At 40.3% G+C, this 9,576-nt stretch overlaps 1 pseudogene across 1 annotated transcript; it reads left to right on the top strand.

Annotated features, from left to right (window-relative positions):
- Positions 1 to 247: 247 nt before the first annotated feature.
- LOC147449176 (aluminum-activated malate transporter 9-like) lies at positions 248 to 5,465 on the top strand (annotated as a pseudogene). Its single transcript, XR_015189416.1, has 6 exons — positions 248 to 1,644; positions 2,576 to 2,716; positions 3,137 to 3,406; positions 3,483 to 3,619; positions 3,703 to 3,849; positions 4,256 to 5,465. The product of XR_015189416.1 is annotated as an aluminum-activated malate transporter 9-like (transcript).
- The last annotated feature ends 4,111 nt before the right edge of the window (positions 5,466 to 9,576 follow it).

The following is a 9,576-nucleotide window of genomic DNA, read 5'->3' as shown; positions in this document are numbered from 1 at the left end:
ACCATTCGCACCTTTTAGATCGGCTTTTGGGCCTTTCAAAATTTTGAGCGACACCCCCCCCCGGGCACGCGCATGGAAGAAAAGGCCATCCACCTTGCTGTTCAAGGCAAAACGTGGCAGTGCGAGTTGAACTAACGCCAATCCCTTGAGAGCCATGGGTTTTTCCACTGCGCCAACGCTAATTCGTTGCTAAATTCTTTTTTTTTGCTTCTGTTGCCATCTCTTGTGAACCTGACCGAGCGGAGGCACAAAAGGCAGCGAGGGATGCCGCCGCCCTTATATGAACGTGCCCTAAGAGCGAGCGAAACTCGTCTGTGGCGGGTCACACGAGGTAGAAACAAAAATGCTCAGATTTTGATCTTGGAAATTATTGTCCATTGAAATCGTTATAGGCCGCTTAGGACGAGTTCGATGTAAAGATGAGATCATGAATCAATGACATTTTGTGGGCAGTGATCTTATCATTGAAAGAAGATAGGAGACAATAAATGAGATAGAGATTAAACAATTGGGAATTTGGGCACTTGCAGCACTTTGTAGACGTGGAGCGGAATTTGAAGCTGCACATCATGATGGTGGGCCGGGGGACGCACGGTAGGCTCCAGGGGCGCTACGAACCGTATACCTACGCAAAATTAGTATCAGCTCTTCGATACATTGGGAGACAGGAGGCAAGCTTGCTCCTTGCCAAAGGCAAACAAGCTCAAGACGAGAGAGAGAGAGAGAGAGAGGTTTTTGTTCATAGTGCGGATGTATAACACGCGGGCTGAACAATCTGTACATTCGTTTACATATCGCCTACCTGCGGGTTGTGGTTACTCGTGGTAGCGCGCCTTCCTCTTCGGGTCAATGCACGCAGAATCGCAGATTTCCTCTCCTCCCGTGGGATTTCATACATTCTGCGATTTTCAAGCAGTTCTAGCAGTCATATCATCCTTGCAAATAGCAAACTTTTGGGACTCCCTTTGAGCGCATTTTGCAGGTTCCAATCTACATTCTGAGAAATTGGAGTCCGTGTTGCCATTTCTGCCACATGGCCTCCAGCGCAAAGGGCTCTAATGGAGCTGGGCGGTCAACAGGCGCCACTTTTTCTGCTTGCTGCTGGGCTTTTTCTTCAGTTTTGGGCGATCGAATTTTGTGAGTATGCGTTTAACAGGAGCCGACCCCATGCACCTTCTCCTACAAAGAGACGTTCTTATAGCAAGATCGTTTAGTTACATCTGCAACTTCACAACGGCATACATAGAAGCGTAATATCACAGAAATTTTCTGCTCACACAGAAAGCGAGCTCATCCAAATGCCTTACACGATGAATGACTCTTCTAATATGTATACTCCTCTTCTGGAGCCATACACACGAAGACGCAGAGGGTGCTTGGGGCGGCCTTGTGCTTGTGTTAAAAACTCTCTCCGATTTGTGGGATCTTCTGCGAAAGAGTTGGGCTGCTCTTTTGTATCCTTCTTTACGTCTGTATGGGATGCTGCATGGAAAGAACCAGCCAAGACAATTCATGCATTCAAAATGGGCCTTGCTCTCACACTGGCCTTCCTTCTTGTTCTCCTCAAGGCCCCATACGAACTCTTTGGTAGCCATGCCATCTGGGCCATTATGACATTGATTGTTGTGTTCGAGTTTAGTATTGGTATGCTCCTTCACTATACTGGTTATGCATTTTATAGTTGCATGTGACTACAATTTTTGCATCTTGTTCCATTTAAATTTAGCAGCTTCAGCTTTATCATGTGATTTGTAAGAATGTTGTACATCAGTCTGCATCCATTCCATGCTTGACTTCAGTGTGACGTTCTTGTGTGCAAGCCATAGTGACATTTATAAAAAAAAACGCATGCTACAAATTTAGGAAGCTTCAGCATGATGGATGTTCGAATCCATGTCAACATCTTTGTCACACATGAATTGAAAGAATTAGTAAGATGAGTTTTTACTTACCCTTTGCTTACTCACTGTTTTTTAATTGTGTTGTTAAGTTGAAATGTCGGGTGCAGCTTGCTCTCCATCTGAACCTTGTAGATAGCTTTTAGTTTTTATTGTGCTTGTTATTTATGTGTGCATCCCATATTATTCAGGCTCTTCAAATTTATTAACTTGATTTGCTATGGGTAGCCAGGTTTGTTATGGTTGCATTACCTTAGACATACTTGATACATATTGCTTACAAACAAATGTACAATGTTTTTTAATTTTGTTGAAGTGCTGATTTGGCGCTGAGTGGTGTGATTACATGACATGATAATTTAGAGTGTATTGGCAAGAGGCAAGCGATGTCTAACACCTACCTATTAACTTACAGTGATGGTGTTTCAATGTAGATAGAGGGAATGACGCATGTTTGCTCCAACTCTTTAGGAGATGCATGCTTGCTGTGTCAAAGTTGTTGTAAGGCAAAACTTTATGTTCTTGATTGCTGTGTCAAAGTTGTTGTTTATGCAAAACTTGATGTTCTTGATCCTTTTCACGTTTCAGTACATCACTTGCACTCATTAATTCTTTATCCTCTTTTTTATGTATGTAAGCTTATCCACTTATTTCGGGTTCTTCGCTTCTGTCCACAGGTGCTACTTTAAGTAAAGGGCTAAATCGAGGAGTTGGAACATTATTAGCTGGCCTACTGGCAGTTATCATTGGTCAATTGGCTAAGATGAGTGGAGGCGTGGCCCATCCTATCATGGTCGGTCTGAGTGTGTTTGTTATAGGTGTGGAGATTTTTTTATTTCTTCCTTTTACATTTCCTTGCATTTTAACTAGTACTCTTCCTCTTCTTGACCACTAGAATAAACTGGGCAGGTGGAGCAAGTTTTGTCCAAACCTAACATGATGAAGCTGAGGGTTATCTTGTCTTCTGGATGAATAGTATGAGTCTATAGCATTCACTTTCCTTTATGGGTGAATCTGGGTTTTTCGGGATTCGTCTAGTACACTACGTTTGTCCACCCCATAATCACCTTTAGAATGAGTTTTTTTGGGTGAGGGCCTTTTTTTTCTTTTTGGGGGGGGGGGGAAGTTGCAAATAAATATTCAGGACTTTATACGGTTAAAGAACTTGGATGGGAGTAGCACATAGGAGTGGGACAAGAGGATTGTATTATGTCACATTATGCTGGTTTTTGTAACAGGGGGAGTTGTGACATTTGCAAAACTCTGGCCTACCTTGAAATCCTACGAATTTGGTTTTCGAACTTTTCTGCTCACCTTCAGTCTAATTATGGTAGCGGAATACCGGCAAGGGGATCCAGTTGATACAGCTATCAATCGATTTGTTATCATACTTGTTGGTGCTACGATTGGTCTTATTGTTAACCTGTTTGTTCTTCCACTCTGGGCTGGAGAGGAACTACATGATGGTGTTTCAAAGAATTTTGCGGGGGTAGCAGATTCTCTGGAGGGTACATATCTGCAATTTTGGTCACTGACACTTAACTGGAGATAATCTTCTGACTTAATCATGTATGTTGGATGCAGTTTGTGTGAATGAGTATTTGAAAGGCACTATACTGGAAAGGGTTCCTTCAAAGATATTCATGGGGCTGGCAGCAGATGATCCAGTGTACAAAAGTTATCGGCCTGCATTAGTGTCCGGCAGTAAGGAAGAGACGCTTGTGAGTACTGGTGCAACTCTTCAATATGCTATAATTTATCACATAGACTTTGCGGAATTCGTATTAATATTGGAGAGTTTCAGGCTGGTTTTGCAATTTGGGAACCACCACATGGTCGATTTAGGAGGTTTCAATATCCATGGCAAAATTATGTGAAAGTTGGTGCTGTTTTACGCCATTGTACATATTCTGTCGTAGCGTTGCATGGCTGCCTCCGATCTGCGATTCAGGTAAACTTTTGTCTTAAAATCTGGGATTCTTTTAGTTTTAAGACTGTAGGTGAAGCACATTGTAGGCTCGTCAGAAATATCCATTTATTACAACATGCTCTCTTCATAATGAAAGCTGCTATTTTTATGAGAACCTGCCTTTCATGGTGCACCTTAAAAAGTAGGGTTGCACTCAATAATAGACCCAGTCCTAGCCTACTTTGGTCTTGAAAAAACGCATTTTGAACATGTGGGCCATGGTAGGTTTTAAGTTCTCTGAACTCTCTGAGATTACAAGTGCGCATTTGTAGTATTTAATCAATCTACTTCAATATTGTTTCTCAAGGTTTGGGAGGGCTGATGAACGCAACATGAACCTTCATTGATGATTTGAGCATGAATCATGATGTGGTGATTTTCTATGCAGGCACCTCTGGATGTGAGATTACTTTTTGAACAAGAGCTTCGAGATGTCAGTCTGGAGGGTGCCAAAGTTCTGCGTACATTAGGGAAACAAGTGCAGAACATGGAGAAAGGTGACTACACGAGGATTTTGGATGGCGTAAGACATGCAGTAGATCGATTGCAACAGAGTCTGTACTTGAATTCATATCTTCTCATTCGTCAGGAGATGGGCTTTTCAGAGGAGTATGCAGATGATTTTGCAGTAAGCGTGATACCAGAATTCAAGAGGCAAGCCCATGGAGATCACCATTCGGGTGGTTTCTTTCGAACTGGGTCTTCTCACAAGATGGGTTTTGCATATTCACATGATGATTTAACAAAAACTGACAAGAAAGGTATTAAGAAGCTGCATTCGTGGCCGTCGCGTCCTATAGACGACTTTGACTTTGCGAAAGACTCTGTGTTTGAGCAAAGAGTGAGGGTGTTAGAGAGTGCAAGTGCACTTTCAATAGGAACCTTTGCAACTTTGCTGATGGAAGTTGCACTTCGGCTTGACTATGTTGTAGAAGCTGTGGAGGAGCTAGGTAAGCTGGCAAACTTCAAAGATCCAGAGGCACAAGGTTGCCATTAAGATTAATGGCAGTGTGTGAAACTTTGAAGGCAAAGTAGAGGGCATATACAGTCGCAAGCAAGAACAAGAGTCTTTTTTAGGTATTTGGTTGCTCATACTTGTAGCAATAGAAGCCAAGTGCAGAAGAGGCGCTTATGTACTAAACCTTTTCCCTCTAGCTTGTCCCATGTGCATACAGATGCATTTGCTGAAGTTTTGAGTTTTGAGGGAAGGGCAGCATGCCGTGAGCGGTCATGCGAATGTTGATGAGCGAGGCATCACATAGATGCTTCTGGTGCTTTTCCATTTATATTCATCCAGGTATGTTGCTGGTAGGTTCAAAGAATCTATCTGTAAATGGGAATAAGAGTCCTGGCGACAGACATTTTGACAATACCCATGTATAGTGGCCCTGTAATTCCCAGAGTTTTGATTGGTTTGCAGAGAAGTAGTATTCAAAGCGCCAAGGTGTTTTTTTCTGTTGGTTTCTATATATATACTGATCACTGTAGTCCATGGTCAACTGTCCATTTTATGGATGCATTTTTGTCCTCTGTAGAGAAAGTTGGGGTTGGCATTGGAACTTCAATGACGTCGTCAATAACTGTCTGTTTTATGGATGTATCTCTGTCCTTCTGAGTTTAGAGAAAGTTGGATTTGGCATTGAAACTTTCAACCAAAACTTTTTTACAGCTTTGGCAAGTAATTTCACAATGCTATCTTTATTTTGCTTTCCTCTATTCATTGCGAGGTCAAGTGAGGGGAGTTGTTCACTTCAAGAATGTACTGTGGACAAAGGAATTCTTAACTCTTGGATTGCTCAAATGAAATGGTAGAAAGGATGTTTGCTGTCTTGGTTAGGCTTGAAGAGAAAGCCTAGTCTTACAGTAGAAGTTTCACACAAGTTCTTGTGTGTATGAATGCCAGATGCTAGCATAGCTCTAAAGATTCATATCAAAATGCAAGTATTTCGATTTTTGACTTGCCTTTGGTTGTAGATGTATGCAAATTATTTTGAACAGCGATCGCCCCATGGAAAGCTTTAGAATGTGAGGGTTTGTTGTGCTATATACTGTGTACACGATCTCCTTTTTCACTAATTTTCACATCCACTTCGCATAACCTAGTTTTTGAATCTTCTCACGTCATTCTTTTGGCTGCAAAATCCTACTAGTAGATACATGTACAACGAGGGCTCCATCTCAGAATGGGAGGCCAATCAGATGATATGTAAGTATTGAAAAAAGGTCTTCACTGCTACAGACTAAACCACCACCTCTCAACTCTGACTGAGCTGCCATGGATGTTATCATACTGTCCAGTTTGTATTATGACTCCATAAATAATGTGTAACTGTATTAACATGTAATGTCTTTTGGCAGGAAAACATCAAGCAATTGATTTAAATGTTAAATTGTATACTTTAATCGAGGAATTACAAGAGCTTTTTCAAAGGAATTTCGAAATGTATGATTAGACAACAATATCTTGATTCACACTACACGGCATTCTAGCATGGAGTATTCAAAATTATTCAGGAATATGTAATAATCTTTTGTTTTATTTATTCAATGCTATTGACTCATATTTTGTATCCATGGTGGATGTCACCTTGGCATGACTTTACAAAAGGACATCATGGATGGCAAACTTGTGGCCCAGATTTGGATTCACAATACAGCAAAAAAATGTGTTGTCTCCTTATTACATGAGGTTTTTATCTATGAGTCACCCATTTAGAATAAGAGAGGCTTGTATATATGATGTGTGTTGTACTCTATGTGCAACAAAACTCAAGGGGAGGACTGTTGAGATGTTTGCTTTGTTGCATCTCGTGTGTGAATGCTCTCTCCATGTCGTGTGTATGTGTAAGCCATGTAGATATTGGTTGTGCTATATGGAATGCGATGTAGAAAGCGTACTCCACCCTAAGAGGTGGAATGCTTACAATGTGCCACCTTGTGTTATGTACACCTGACACTTGTAATCTCTTTCTATTTCTACAAGAGAGCATGCTTTGTACACACAACTTGTAAGCTTAGGCAACTCTTAGAATTGAGATGTTAAGAATGTGCGACTTTCTTGTGCTATGTATGTGACACCTATTGTACTCTTTTTCTAGCTCTACAAAAGAGCATGCTATATACACATATATGTTAATGTAAGAATAATCAAGTTTTATTTTGAAGCCACAACTGCACTAAATCTTGAATAAACCCATGTCATCATAATGTATACTACATTTTTCATCATATTCCCTATGAATTGGCATGAGAGCATGGTGTAGATAAGTCTCCTAGTCCAATTAGATTTAGGTGTTTGGATTTCCCTTATGCTATATCACATTGGCTCTCACTTTATTAGCATTGTGATTGCAAATTACATATGCATTTTAACGTTGGCACTAGTCACCTCTTCAAGTTTTTCTTCCCAAAGTCTATTAGCAATGGAATAAGCATGGTGCTACTATCTACACATAATAAAAAAGAAGATTCTTGATTGACATTCTAAATGGAAGATCTGAAGAGTAATTGCCTGTCTACCGAGTTGTTGTTTAGCATCTTTTGAGACAAAATCGCATTGCCCTTGGCGGACCTGCGATTGACAAAAATGAATCACGCGCCAGCTCTGCACAGACTTGGCCCCATCAATTATAACCATATACACAATTACGGTTGTGTGTACTTAGTGCGGGGCGCGGAAATAAGCATAAGAAATGGTAGATTGGGGCATGGTGTTTGCAGTGGGCATGATCTATTGGAATAGGGATGGGAGTGAGCACAAGAGAAGATGCTATGATAGATTGGCCATGAGGAGCCATAATGGATTCCAACCACGTATCATTCAGTCGGACCCAAACAAAAAATTCACTAAAGTTATTATGGCCAGTTCAAGTCCGCCAAGTTTTTTGTTTTGAGCTCAATCAAATGCCACAAAATTGAGCCCAACTGACTAGTCAGAGGAATTGTCCTTTCTAAGGATCGCTTCCCACCACACAAAGAGCACACACAATTGAATTGCAAATCCAATTCGAAGCAGTTAATCTTCTCCAAGTCCAACGTCCAAATAGCTTACATAAAGCTCTATTCAAGGGCTTTAAAGTAGACAATCACCTGCAATATTGAATGATGACAACACAAAAATAAGATAAAATGCGTAAAGATTGATCTAACTACAATCCTAAAGGGGCACTAATCACTTTATAAATATGTGAAATTGCATTTTTAGGTTTAGTCGGATGGTAATTGTGGTTGGAAGACACTGTGGTTGCTCATGGCTCATCGATTGTGGCATGTTCTTGAGTGCTCACTCCATCCAAGTGGCCCTCTTGCGATGATTCCTCGACTATGCCCACTACAACACCACACTTGAATCAGCCATTTCTCTACGGCTACCTTTGTGATACAGACTGCTAGCGTTGTGCCAAGTCTCTCCCCAAGGATTCTTTCAATGCTGCATGCTCATCCCCTTAAGCATTTAAGCGCCCGTTCCCACAACATAGCCCTCCAAGCCTCTTGTGCCTAGTTATAAAGCCTATGGCTTATTTCGACAAATCTACTCTTACCACTTAATCAATGGTTTAATCTCTTTTTATTATGTATTAAACCATGAATGGTATACTAGATTTTTGCCATAATTCCTATCGTGATAAAAACAAAGGAAAAAGAGGGCCATCCCGTTGAATGACTCTATGCGATTGGGAGGAAGCTTTCAAACGAAAAAAAGACAATGAAGTTAGCCGACTTGTAATGAAACATAAAGTTGGTGGATAGATAAAATCTACATTGAAATTTTTTAATAATAATCTTGATTAGGTCTCCCCAATCTCGAAAAATTTAAAAGCTTTTCAAAACATCTTAAGTGCATGAGTGAAGGGTGAGTTTAGGAAATGAAAAGACCCATGGAAGTGGAAAGTCAAAAGACTTTTTGTGTCCATATAGATAGAGATGATCGAGTGCACATTGACACACTTGTGTTTTTCTTTGCTTATTTTCTCTTTAGGGTTTTCTTCTCTTTATATTGTCCTTGCACTATGCAAGTAGTGAATATATATATATTTTGAAGCCATTAGGAGAGCCGCATATAGTTATTTTGGTTCGAGTTAAAAATTGTACATCTATTAGATCCTATGCATATTTGGCCAAAAGTCTGTGGCATTTTCTTATTACAGGTGAGGACACATTTACACTTAGAAAATATCTCAAAGCCACTGATAGGTTTAGGGTGGATTAAAGAGAGTTGCATTCATAATAATAACATTGCTTATTATAATGCTAATGCTCAATGAAATTGACTAAATTATAGACACAAAATAAACTTGCTTACTTGATTGCAATGAGTACAAAAGACGTGCTTACAAAGCACTAGGGAGGTAACGTATGCTTACCTCATACATGACAACTTAGAACACCATATTCTAAGAGACAAATTCAAATTTGCATATTTAAGTGGTTTTATTTATGTCGAAATGACTCCTACATGTAAGAGTCTGCACTAGAAATGCTCCACATGGGATAGCATAAAACCAATGCCTCTTTGGAAATGCTACACCTGCCATATTCCATTTAGGATGCCCAATAAACTACGTACATGCTCCATGGTGACTCTATGACAAAGCCCACAAAGCTTACAACCCTCCCCTTCTTGGGGTTTGTACTAGATTGATAGACTGAAGAGACAACTCACTATCCACATAGGATGACAATATCCACACAGAATGACACTATCCACTA

Source organism: Adiantum capillus-veneris, chromosome 10 (assembly GCF_014529385.1).
Source record: "Adiantum capillus-veneris isolate H3 chromosome 10, ASM1452938v2, whole genome shotgun sequence".
In the NCBI taxonomy this organism is placed as follows: Eukaryota; Viridiplantae; Streptophyta; class Polypodiopsida; order Polypodiales; family Pteridaceae; genus Adiantum; species Adiantum capillus-veneris.
The sequence above is the reverse complement of the archived record's forward strand: the minus strand, read 5'-3'. Positions and strand labels throughout refer to the sequence as shown.